We start from the raw sequence: 13,470 nt of genomic DNA on the forward strand, positions 1-13,470 counted from the left end.
ACATTAACTAAAATGTGTATGCTTTTCTCCTGGTCATCTGTTTTCTGTCCATTTGAGTCTCAGGCTCTCACCACAGAACCTAAGAGGGTAGAGGAAAAGTCTCCCTCCCAACCTCCTGCCCAGAATCTCAAATGGATGGGTAGCATTTGAGAAGGAGGAAAGCATTTTGCACAGAGTCTCCATTTGTTAATTCCTCTAAATCTTAAAAAATGAGACAGAAAAAAATCTTTTTTTTGACGTGAGCTAATATAGTACTAATATCAAAACCTCAAAAAAATCTAGTTATTTAAGAAAACCTCAAGAAATATAATTAGTGATAAATTTGATAAAAGATTACAGGAGATGTCAACTAAAAATTATAAAACATTGCTGAGAGAAATTAAGTCCTATGGAGGAAATACACTGTGTTCTTTGGCCAGAAGATTCAATATTGTTAAAAAGATCAAAGCTAGAGTATTTACACTACCTGATTCTAAGACTAATTATAAAGCTAGAATAACTAAGACACTATAGTTATTAGAATATAGTTAGTCATAGAGATCAGTGGAACAAAATGGAGAGTCCAGAAAAAGGTCCACACGTGTAACAATTGATTTCAACAAAGATTTCAAGGCAATTCAGTTGGGAAAAAAAATCAACAAATGGTGTTGGAAAATAGGATAACCATTTGCAAAAATATGAACTTCAAGCCTTAACTCATCATTTACAAAAATTAATTCAAGATGGACCATGGATCTAAATATAAGAGCAAAAGCTATAAAACTTTTAGAAAATGATACAAGAAAACATTTTAATGACCTTGGGTTAAACAAAGATTTCTTAAGTAAGACACAAAAAGCATGAGTTATAAAATTTAAAAAAATATCAGTAAATTTGATTTCATTAAAATTAGAAACTTTTGTTTTTCAAAAGAGACTGTTTAAGGAAATGAAAAGGCAGGCACAGACTGGGGACAGTATTTGCAAAACAGATATCCAAAAAAAGGACTCATATCTAGAATATACAACTGAATAGTTGAAGGGAAATAGTTGAAGGGAATCAGAACAGGGCACCCAAAATAGGTCACTTTAGCACATTGATTTTTGGGGTAAAATAAATGAGCACATATGTGTACCATGTCAGAAGACAAACTACAAATAAATTTACAATACATATAAGTTCAATAGGCCTAAGAGAAAAAAGTCCTTTGACGCAACTTTGCATATATAACTCATAACTCGCTAATATCAAGACCAATGGTACAATAAAAAAAATAGGCAAAAGATATGACCCATGATTTTTTCAACTGTGGTATTTACGGACAGTTTGGGTTGGATAAAAATCTCACTGTGGAAGGTTGTCTTGTGCACTGCAGGATGTTTAGCCTCTCCAATTTTACCCAATAGATGTCAGTAGGATCCCTGGTAGTGAGAACCTAAAAGGTCTTAAGACATTGCCAACGGTCCCATGGGAAGCAAAACCACCGCAAATGAGAACCACTGATTTCCGTGAATTTTACCGAAGAAGATATACAGACGACAAACCCAAACAACTAGGATAATCAACTAAAAACTACTGAAAACAATGGGAGTGTTTGATAAAGTTATATAATATACAAATATTAACAAGATAGAAAATATGAAAAAACAATTAAAGGTAAGATTTTACACTCAACTGCAACAAGTTTTATACACAAGCTTGAAAAGAAATTACTGAACTTACATAAAGGAAGCTATAAAATGTTACTGAAGGGGCATGAAAGAAGGTATAAATAAATATATGCCTGGAGAACAAATTAAAAGTATGAAAAATTCCCCTAATCTTAATTATAAATTCAGTGAAATTGCAATAAAAGTAAGATTTTCTTTTAGGAACAAAATAAAACAATTCTGAAGCTCACTGAAAGCATAGAAGAATACCAAGGAAAGTATGTGGAGGAATAAGCTATAGTTTTCAAAAATAGTATAGGGATAGGAAAAATGCATAGAAAAGCACAGGGACTGATCATATATACTTGGATATTGTATGTCTGATAAAGGCAATGTTTTCAATTGTTAAGCACATGGGGAACTGACGGACGAGTTGTGAGCAAACCAGCCAGTAATTTGGAGGAGAAAATGGCATCAGTCCCCTACATTACTTCTTACCCTCAAATGAATTTCAAATGATACACATCAGAATTTTAAATGAGAATAAAAAAAACAGGAAACAAAAAAGAAAATACTTGGATAGTTTTACACTTTTGACAGGAGGAAAGTCTATTACAGATAAAGACATATAAGACTACTAAATCTGAGTGCATAAAACTGAAACATCTTTAGCTAATTTATACTTATCTAAATGAATAAATCTCAAAAACATGCTGTTCAGTAATAGAAGTCTGAATATTACATAAAACTTGCTTATTTACATAAGACATTTTAAATACAGAAAACAACATAATATATTGTGTACAGAAACACATGCAGGCATTCAAAAATACATAAAAAGTTTTAGAAGGATGTAGAGCATTTTATCACTCAGGAAGATAAATGAGGTCTGGTGTGGTGGTCTGGAAGACTACCTTTTCTTGTAACGTTTTAAATGTTTTATTTCTTAAAGTTAAAAAAAGAACTGGAAATAAAAACAACTGTGAATTCTGGATGGTAGCAATGTGAAGGAGAATTATATTATTTTTCTACATTTCTGCATTTCAAAAAAATTCTTCAAGATTCAAAGCTTTTTGGGGTGAAATAAATGAGCACATATGTGTACCACATCAGAAGACAAACTACAAATAAATCTATAATACATAAAGGTTAAATAAAGCCTAAGAGAAAAAAGTCCTTTCACACAACTGAGAAGATGAACAATCCAACAGAGAATGAGTAGGCAATTAAAAGATTTATAAAGCCTAAATTATAAGAAAAGATGTGCTATTTCCCTAATAAGTAATAATTTCCCAAGTAATCAAAATGACAATTTTCTCCACTAGACTGGTAAAGAAAATTTATTTTGGTAAGTATGTGAATATAGATATACACACACAATATATATACATACACACATATGTATATTTATCTCATGATCCAGCCATCTTACTTCTGGACATTGAGTCCTCCTGAGTACTCACATAAATACATATACAAGGGTTTTGGCTACAACAGTGTAATAAAAAAAAGTCTAGATGTAATCCACATATATATCGAACTAAAGTTGGCTTAATATGTCATGGTAACTCTAAACAACATGATGCTATGTGTGCATTAAACAATTTTGTTGGCCCTATATTTGTAAAGTAAGGCAGTATATTTGAGAATACATAACATGTTTGCAGGGATAAAAGCAAGAGTATATTTATTTTGAACATTTTTTGGTTAAAAATATACATATAGACATCCAAGAAGCTCCAGGGATTCTAAGTAGGATGAAATCAAAGAGACCCACACTGAAACACACTATAATCAAAATGAGGAAAGACAAGGCCCAAAGGAAAATCTTCAAAGCTGCAAGAGAGAAATGACCTTTCACAATGGATCATAAATACATGCATATACACCCATACAGAGTAACAAAGGCACAAAGTTCTAGGAAGATAAACACCAAATTTTTGGAAGCACTTACCTGTGGCAGGTAGATCATGATGGGACTGCATTTTCTATGTTTCATTACTTTGACAAAATAGTTTTTGCAAAGAAGAAATTTTTTAATGTTGATTTTAAATTTTATTTATTTATTTTGTAGGAGCTCATAATCAAAGACATGGATGGTAAGTGGCATGGGAACCTGAAGAGAATTTCTGAAGATTTTAAAGGTGGAAGAAGGTAATAAAGTAGTATGTGATTCTTCAAGCGATGTGCTAAAATATTTTATTCTAGATGAAGAGATTTTGTGGTAATTACTAATCATCTAAATTAATGCAGTACTGCCTTAAGTTCTTGACTGCCCTTCTAAGTACAAATAACTGTAAAGAAACAAAAAAAAATTCTATGCTTTTCTACCTGAATACAGTATTTGAAATATTTATATATGTGCAAAGTAGGTCATATTTCATCCAAGTTGTCACCAATTCATCCAATTCTTGACATGATATATAATTTTTAATGATGTGCAAAAATTTCCGAGTACTCTATCCAAAATCATCTAAGTATTAATAAAACCAAAAGTTACAATGACACACTAAATATAACCAAAACTTAGGGCAATATTTCCTCCTTTTCTATCACAAAATAGATAACTTTCACTCACAAAAACACAGTATAGGCAGCAAATGAGAATTTTCCATGGCATCTTCTGATAAGTAGTACCACTGCCAACCTCAACAAATTCCCAAGACATTTTAAAATGAGCAATTTAGTTGCCAGCTCCAAAATAAATCATTTTATTTATGCAAAGGCTAAGACAGTCTTAGATAAATGGTAGAATGTTTGCCTCTTTTCCTCTGTGCCCGAGCTTGAAGTAACTGACAGTCATCCCAACTAATCCCCTTGAAAGTCCAAGATCAGATTCATTCCCAGTATCTGTCATCTCTAGTGGAGTACCCTGAGTGCCTTTTCAGTCCATTCTACTCCAAGTGAATTCAAAACAGGACGCTGTATTATTCCACTAGTTAGAGTCTTTTAATTTACTAAGATATGTGCTCTATTTCCCACAAAATATATAAACTAAGTTTGTACTGCAGATTTCTGATACAGATTTCCTTCCTGTGAGGCTGAGGACTGCCTTAGTAGTTGGTATTTAAAGAATTAAAACCCAAGAGTATGCATTCAACTAAGGAAACGGTTGATTTGGGGTGGCTTGTGAAGGAATAATTTGACACCATCCACAATTTGATAATGATAGGGAGAATGTACTTTGTCACTTTACTAGGAGAAAGTCTGTAGAACTGTTCAAAATTTGGGCCCATATACAGGAGACACCTTATATTGTCCTGCATCTCTATTATAGAAACAGTACTTTGGAAAGGCTGGAAAATAAAAAAAAAAATTACCCATAATCTTATTACTCTAATTAAATATATTTTCCCACTTTCAATCTTTATGCATGTATGTGATTTTTTGTTTAGCATAATCCAATCATAGCATGTGCAATTTTATATTGTTTTTAAATTTACTTTCAAAAGAAAAATGGTTTCTCAATGAGCAATTTTCATTGTCATCGTGATAGAGTGCCATTTCACGAAAGATGGGAAGGAAAATATTTTAAAATCTAATCAGACATTTATAAATCTAGTATTCTGTTCTTTTGGGGATATTTTAGAATCTCAGCAGGTGTAGATCTATATTTCCTTCCTGATTCCGCTCTCCGTAAATGACTCCAGGTCCACTCCATAGAGCCATATTCTTGCTGGAAGAAACATAGCTTCAAGTGTATCTGGTAGATACTTGCACTCTTTTTTTTTTTTCATTTAATCTCTGCTGTGGTTGTCCTTTTACATTTCTATTTTTACTATGTTTTCTGACGGCCTACTTTTTTTTAAAGATTTATTTATTTGAGAGAGAGAGAGCAGGGGACAGGAGAGGCAGAGGAAGAGAGAGAAAGAGAATCTCCGGGAGACTCCCCACTGAGCATGGGACACCCCCTCCCCGCCCCCAGCGCAGCGCTGGATGCTGGGCTTGATCTCACGGCCCTGAGATCATGACCCGAGCTGAAATCAAGAGTGGATGCTCAACCGACTGAGCCACCCAGGCACCCCATCTGATAGTTCACTTTCTAGTTGTTTCTTGCTCTCTATTTGTAAGAACCAGCTTTGTGACTACTTAACAATTTTGTCATTTTAAATTTCTCCTTTGATTGTTTTTTTTTTTTCATTTGACTTCCTTAGCTACACTGCATTATTCTGTTTGTAGCTTGAGTTAAAAACAGATTCACATTTTTTAAATTTTTCTTTATTTACCTTAAAGATTTGAGAGAGAGAGAAAGAAAGAACCCGTGGGGGGGCAGGGAAGAGAGAGACACTCAAGCAGACGCCCTACCGAGCAGGGAGCCTGACATGGGGCTTGATCTCATGACCCATGAGATTATGACTTGAGCTGAAACCAAGAGTCCGACGCTTAACCGACTGAGCCACCGGCTGCCCCCTTTTTTTTCATTTTTAGAATGCAAGTATTCAAAGCTACATATTTTCCTGAGCAAACCTGACTGTATGCTATGATATGTAGGTGATTTTTTTTTCAGTTCTTATAATGTATAAATATTCCTTTTGATTCAAAAGTTGTTAAAGAGTACATTTTTACTTTCCACAATGTATTGTTATGAATTAATGAATTATTGTAAGTTTTAGTTTTATTGTATAGCATCAGAATATGGAATGTATAATTTTTGGGGGGGAATGTATACTTTTTATTTCAGGGACAAAGTGGATTTTTTTTGGCATTTAATTTTGTGAATTTCCAAGGTGGTTTAAAAAATAGTTCTGTTGTTTTCATCATATGCTTATACATACAGTTTGTATTTCATATGCACACATATGTATTTATATATACATCTCTTTATCAGTTATGCCAAAACTGACTAATAATTAAGATCTTTTACCTCTTTTTGCTTGTTTCCTTGATCTGTCATGAGTTGACAGGGGTTAATTAAAGCCTGTCATCACTACTGTGTTTGTCAGTTTCTTTCCCTTTCTTGTAATATATGCTTTATGGATTGTGGTGCTGTAGTATTTCGGTATATACTTATACCCTCATTATGCCCTTAAATATTATAAATTCCTCATTCATATCTCTCTTGACATAGTTTGTCTTGAATCCAACTGTGTCTAATGAAAATTCCAACAGCTTTATTCTTGTTAGTCCTTTTAACTTGGTTTGCATTTAACCTTTCTGGGTCATTTTGCTTTAAATGGCTCTCTTGTAGTCAGTATACAGATTTTTTTAAACCCCATTTTTAAACATTTTAGATTAATTTTGTTTACTCATGTGTTTGGTTTTAGTTCTTCTTTTGGGTTTGAAGTCAGAAATCGCCCAACATACATTCTTACAAAAAATGTGTGTCCATCCTCTAGAATAAAAATTCCTGGATAGGACCACTTTTATTAATTTCTGAATCCTTTACAGTTCTCCAAGCTGTGCATAAAGACTGGATTTGGAATGTATTTGTTAATGGGCTTAAACCGAAATGTCAGAATGAGTGAATCTCCAGTGGTGGCACATTTCTGTACTTGGCACAGACTCATCAGACAGACACACCTTTGGTCAGTAAGAAATAAAGCACATGGTTCCTTCTCTTCAGCCACCTTGCCATTACTACCAATCAACCGAGAGGCAGTTCCAATTTGGAATGAGACTTTAACTGCCCCACTTGCTTCTCCTAGATCAATGTGACAGCTGAAAACAGCAATAAAAGAATTCAGACAAGTTTAAAATTCAAAGGAACAGGCTTGAAAAAGAACTGCATCTAACTGCATTCCTTCCTTTTCCTCTTTCACTTAGCCTCTTGTTATCTCTGCATCCTTCCCAAAGCCATTCTTCATTTACTTTAAATTGGAAGTTAGTCTTCCTGAATATCCTTTGATAGACATATTTTTGAATTCTTTAAAACCACCTTTGAAATAATGAGACTGTAGTCACTGGGTTGTTATTCCTGAGCTGGACTCAAGTAGACAAGGACTTTACAAAATTGTAAAAAGTGACTATAAGGTCTGTTGCCTTGCCTGTCCCCCCTGCAGTAAATAGAACATCCCGTCAGAATTCTGCAGAGGATGGGGGACCTGGGGGGAACGTGGGTAGGTTTGTTTTGTAGGAAAAATGGTTATATTCTTTTAATCAAGGTATTGATGCTTAGAAAAGCTACTTTAAGTAATCTATTGTGCTCCTAGATACAGGCAGAAAACCAATCACAACTACATACAAACCAGGAGAGACCAGGGAGAGCCTGCGCTGAACGAAACTGAGGTCACTGGAACAGAACTACAGGAATGAAAAGGCATGTGCCTTGGTGTCTGGGAAAAGTTTTACAAATTTTAGGAAGATTGCCCGTGGCCTAGGGAAAGAGGGAAAGGAAGAACTCTCCCTTCTCTCTCTCTCGCCCTCTCTCTTTTTTTTTTTTTTTTGGTATTATGTGAGGAGAACTCTGGAAGTTCATTAAACATGGTCTCCCTGACCAGTGATCACCATCTCAATTAGTTTTCAAAAGATTCTTTTTGGATAATTTCTTCACAATAGATTAAACGACACTGTTTTCTGAAATAAGTATCAAATCAGTCAAGCTTTGCATACTCTTTCTTTTATGAATTATGCTAATAAACTAAAACAAAAATTAAAGACATGGAACGGGTGGTAGTGAGGTTAACAAAAAGAGACAAATGTAGCAGGTGGCTGAAAAAACAGGTATGTAGATGGATTCTTCACTCCACATTTTAAGTGGTTTTACTAGCAACAAGTAGAGAAGATAGAAAATGTCCTTTATTTCTAGAACCCAATTAGGTTGTGAATTTTGCTCCAGTAGCTGTGAAACAAAGATTGGAAAGAAATGGAACAATATGGAGCTCCATCCAGCATAATACACACACGTATTTGATGGAGACTAAACAAATTCAAATCCAGGTAAGTGAACATTTTTTCTTACTAAGTGTTGAAACAAAACAGCACTTGGTTTCCGATTGATTTATATATTTTGGGTTTATTAGTCTTCCCAAGTTCAATTTTTAAGCCCTGCAGAGTAGCTGTGCGGTTATCCGCCGTAGATGAGACAGTTGCGGGGCTCGGAGTGTGGACCCCCGTCCCTGTGCTGAAACTGCTGACCGAGTTTCCATCCCATTTGTCAATCTCACATTCTGCCAGAACTGATGTTTTGATTCAACCAACGAGAGAAACCTGCCCTCAGTCTTTTCTTCATATTTTAATTAAAGGTGAGAGGAAAAAAAGGCAAATAAGCAGGGGAAAAAGTGTGAGTAGACACCTGACAGAGACTGATGTTTCTGAGTAATGAATGGGTGACTTAACATAGCCACTCCGATTATCAGGCTCTTACATCAAACAGCTCGATTTCCTCCTACCCATCCTTACTTTACTTTTATAAAACACACTGAGGGCTGTGAACCTAACTCAGGTCAGCAGGGCTTCACCTGGCTCTCGTGGTTTGGAGAATCATGACTTTTCTACGTTCATCATATGTACACAGTAACTCTGTATGAAGCCTTTTCTTTCCTCCTCCCCTCCCCTCCCCTCCCCCCCCTTCCCTTCCCCCCCCCCCCCCTTCCCTCCCCTCCCCTTCCCTCCCCTCCTTCCTTCCTTTTTTTTTTTTTTTAAGATTTTATTTATTTATTTGACAGAGAGAAAGAGCAGCAAAGGGAGAAGCAGGCTTCCTGCTGAGCAGGGAGCCCGATGCGGGGCTCGATCCCAGGACCCCGGGATCATGACCTGAGCCGAAGGCAGACGCTTAACCGACTGAGCCACCCAGGTGCCCCAAATTCACAGTGCTTCCTAAACCAACTTCCTCTCATTCTACAGTTCAACAACAGGATCTCTTATGGAACAGAATACAAACCCCAGAGTTTATGGATCTGGATTGTCACAAGTCTGGTCAAAAAGAGTTGTCTGGTGGTGAGTTATGTAATCTGTGTGAATTCCAGCAGAGTTTAAAATAGGGGATGGATTTAGAAATAAATGGCTCAAGTGGCATAATGAAAGTTGTGACCTGTAGGAAAATATGCTGAACCAATATGCAAGTTCAATTTAGCAACTACTCAACAGTCTTCCACATTTTTTGTCTTGACCCAGGTCCTTAGGCCCTGGGGTTTTTGAGGTTAATAACAAACAAACATCTATTCCCCATGTCTTTACAGTCTGGGCAGAAACTGCTTAATGTCCCTGATAAACATTTGTATCTTCATCCAGAATAACAGAACCACTGCTTTTTATCTGGATTCATCGCTCCTGAGAGTAGGGGTCACATTTCTCAGACTCCCTTGCAAGAAGATACATGCAGAGGTTTTAAAGCAACTTATGGGAAATTTCCTTAAAAAGCAACTGATGCTCTCACTCCTTTCTTTTACCCTGCTGCCTGGCACACTGATGGGACAGAGCTCTAGGTGCCCGGGGGACCTGGAATGTGAGAGCCCCACCCAGCAGAGTGGAAGGTGGAAGGAACCAGTGTCCAGAACAACTGTGTGAAGTGAAGCCAATAGGTACTATACTAAGTCAGAGTGAGGAATTAATATTATACCCAAAATCAACCTTAAGATTTCTTTTCATCATCAATGATATTTAAAAATGAATTAAGAAGTTTGCTACCTAACTCATCAACTGTTGAATGATTTTCATCTTACAAAAAGCTGAATTTAGAATGAAACCCAGCATTTTTCTGCATCTTATTAATGATTTCCCCAGCCCCATATGTCCACCTGGAGATACTTGTGTTCAGTCTTCTTGAGGTTCCCTCAAACCCCATGCAAGATGTCCTGACGAGCTTCATAGTCACATCCGGCCTAGAAACTCCTATTATCCCTCACATCTCAGAAGAGTGAGCTATAGTTTGTACAAATGTCATGATTTTTCAATAATTCAACAAGTCTAGATTCAGCAGAGGCCTGACATATTGGCACTTGATGACAATATAGCAGCCGACATTATTTCTTGTAAAATATAGATAGGTTATCCCTTTGCTTAAAACCCTCCAATTCAACTCTATCCCAACAGGTAAAAAGATGAACTGGAAAAGCAACAACTCTTCTTAGATCCTTAAGAGAAGTGAGGTCACAGGGCAAACTGCTTCCCCCAAATTGAGAACAGGTGAATACAGAGAATCAAATCTTAACCAGACCAGAAACCCCCAAAACCAAAACCTCCATGGGAACCAGTGCAGGATAAGAAAACCTGAACTACAGGGATACCTGGGTGGCTCAGTCGGTTAAGCAGCTGCCTTCAGCTCAGGTCATGATCCCAGGGTCTTGGGATCAAGTCCTGCATCAGGCTCCCTGCTCAGTGGGGAGCCTGCTTCTCCCTCTGCCTCTCCCCGCTGCTCATGCTCTCTCTCTCTCAAATAATTAAATAAAATCTTAAAAAAAGAGAGAGAGAGAAAAGAAAACCTGAACTATAGGAGATGAATTGCTGGAGGTTCAGTGTGGACAAGCCTGAGGGATAAAAACTCCAGGGGGACCCAGACACAGGGAGTCCCCACATTTTTGTGAGTCTTACCTCGAAGAGCTTGACTAGTTCCCACAGTAAGTATCAGAGCAAAGTACCTTGTGCTTCTGGCTAGGGGAAGGGAAAAGGAACCATTCTGAAATACAGCAGAGCACTTGGTTTCTTCTCTTCAACAAGGCCTGCCCTCAGGAGGAACTATTTAGCCAGGGCCTACCCTGCTGGGATTTTTATCAGAGCCCAGGTGCCCTGGAAAGAAGGGATATACCCAGCTCCAGGCCACCTCAGCCATCCTCCCCCCACCAAAGTGGGGAGTGGGGAAGCGTCCGAGAGGCGTGTGTGGAGTCCAGAGGTCAGAGGCTCAGGTTCCCTACAGACCGTCAGAGCTAATCACGGGACTGTAGAACATTCATCTCCCACACCTCCGCACCACCTCACAGGCTATGTACGCAGCTCCTTTTACACAGTACATCATGGCCAGCTATCAGGAAAAAAATTACAAGGTACATTAAAAGGCAAAAAACAGTTTGAAGAGACAGAGCAAGGATCAGAACCAGGCTCAGATATGGTAGGGGTGCAGGAATTTAAAAGGACTTTGATTAATATCCTAAGAATTCTAATGACTAAGTCAACAGCATGCAAGAACAGATGGGCAATGTAAGCAGAGAGATGAAAATTCTAAGAAAGAACCGAAAAGAAGTACTGGAAATCAAAACATGGTAGCAGCAGTGATGAATACCTTTGACGGGCTTACTGCTAGACTGGACATGGCTGAGGAAAGACTCTCTGAGCTTGAGGATATACCAACAGAGTCCACCAATACTGTAAAGCAAAGAAAACCGTGACAGAAACAGACTGGAATATCCGGGGACTGTGGGACAAGTGGGGGGCGCAGCAAATGTAATGGGAGCCCCAGGAGGGGGAGGAGTGAAAGGAACAGAAGAAATATTTAAAACAATAATCACTGGGAATGTCCCCAAACTAATGTCAGACACTGAGAACCACAGACCCAGGAAGCTCAGGGAATACTGAGGGGGATAATTGCCAAAAACTACACACAGGCACATCATTTTCAAACTATGGAAAATTAGAGATAAGGAGAAAGTCCTGTAAGAAGGCAGAGGAGCCAGCAGTTCTTCCCATTTTACCCACAACAGAAGCCACAGTCTCAGAATCCCCGCAGGGCCATACAAGGGTCAGAGGACTAGGTGAGAATCACCAACTTCCAGATAGAAACAGAAAACTACCTACTTCCCTATGATTCTTTCCAAGCTGCGTCTACCCCCTGGAAAGAAGTAAAGTGTCGAGGAGACAAGGACAGTTTCCTGCATTCCTTCCTTATGGTTTTATTGCTATTCTGCCTTCTTTGGGTGACCCTTAGTTTGAGCACGTGGAGTCCACTTCCCTACTTGTCTATTAGTGACGATTTGGATTATCACTCAAATCCAAGTGCTATTTTAGTAAAGCGGTACTGGTCAATACTTAGAAAAAACACCACTGACAACAATAGAAAAGACTTAAATACTGAGTCTACTTGGCTCCAAGTGTTTGTCCCTGAGTCTGTATCTAAAATACTGTGCAGTTAATACCTTAAAAGTATAACGTGCTTTCCATATATTATCTATCTTTTTTGAATTTTGCAACACTCCTGCATTGTTAAAATTATTTGCTTTTTGTCTTATATCTCTGGGTTTGATTTTTCACTGGGCTTCTTTCTCTATTTTGTCATTTTATTTTAGATGACTTATTGAAAGTCCTGCCAAACTCTTTGTGGAACAAAGTTGACAGAAGAAAAAGAAAGAAAAAAAGAAAAATAATAAGACTGTCACATCAGAAAATCTGGAAATAAAGGGTTCTTTAAGGTCATATAAGCTGCACCAGGCAGATGTGACTAGAGCCCGGTCCCTGGGTTCCAGGCCTGTTTCTGCTCTGGCCCCTCCCAACCCCTATTTCCTTCCTTCTGCCCAGGGTGATGGGCTCCCAGATACTGGGAACCGGCAGAGAAAACAGTGCTGAATATGCAGTAGGTCCTCAGTAAGCCTCATTTCATAAATCGGTTTCTTGGCAATCTACATTCTAATTTTTCATCAGTTCATGTTTGTATTCTTGACAACTTCACTTCAGCTAGCATCTCTGGGGTTGGACAACAGTTCAGATAGATGGCCCAAACAGGATTCGTTCTTTGGATTTAGAAAGGAAAAAGAAAGAAAATCTTGACTATGTTTATGAAACTTCTGATGTACTATTTGCATTACAGTAGCCTTATTTAACTCCTACTCATGCTTCTGTTCTCTACCCTGATATGTATGTTGCTCATGTTTTTGCTTCCGGAAGTCAAATATACTCAGTAAACATGACTGAAATATGTCTGTCCCCACACAACACACACACACACACACACACACACACACACACACACACACACACA

At 37.6% G+C, this 13,470-nt stretch overlaps 1 protein-coding gene and 1 long non-coding RNA gene across 4 annotated transcripts in view; one reads left to right on the forward strand and one right to left on the reverse strand.

The window, feature by feature from the left end:
- The window catches only part of LOC141373925 (uncharacterized), a 93,773-nt gene extending 80,352 nt beyond the window's left edge, over positions 1-13,421 (forward strand). Inside the window, exons 2-5 of the long non-coding RNA XR_012380388.1 lie at positions 3,703-3,782; positions 9,233-9,503; positions 9,984-10,087; positions 12,782-13,421. This is a non-coding gene — a long non-coding RNA (uncharacterized lncRNA). The remainder of the gene's footprint in view (positions 1-3,702; positions 3,783-9,232; positions 9,504-9,983; positions 10,088-12,781) is intronic.
- The window catches only part of TPK1 (thiamin pyrophosphokinase 1), a 339,219-nt gene that overhangs the window by 49,532 nt on the left and 276,217 nt on the right, over positions 1-13,470 (reverse strand). The gene's annotated exons all lie outside the window — the stretch shown is intronic.

The sequence above is a fragment of the Callorhinus ursinus genome, unplaced genomic scaffold (assembly GCF_003265705.2).
Source record: "Callorhinus ursinus isolate GAN/ISIS: 27379988/994484 unplaced genomic scaffold, GSC_fseal_2.0 scaffold12, whole genome shotgun sequence".
Lineage (NCBI taxonomy): Eukaryota > Metazoa > Chordata > Mammalia > Carnivora > Otariidae > Callorhinus > Callorhinus ursinus.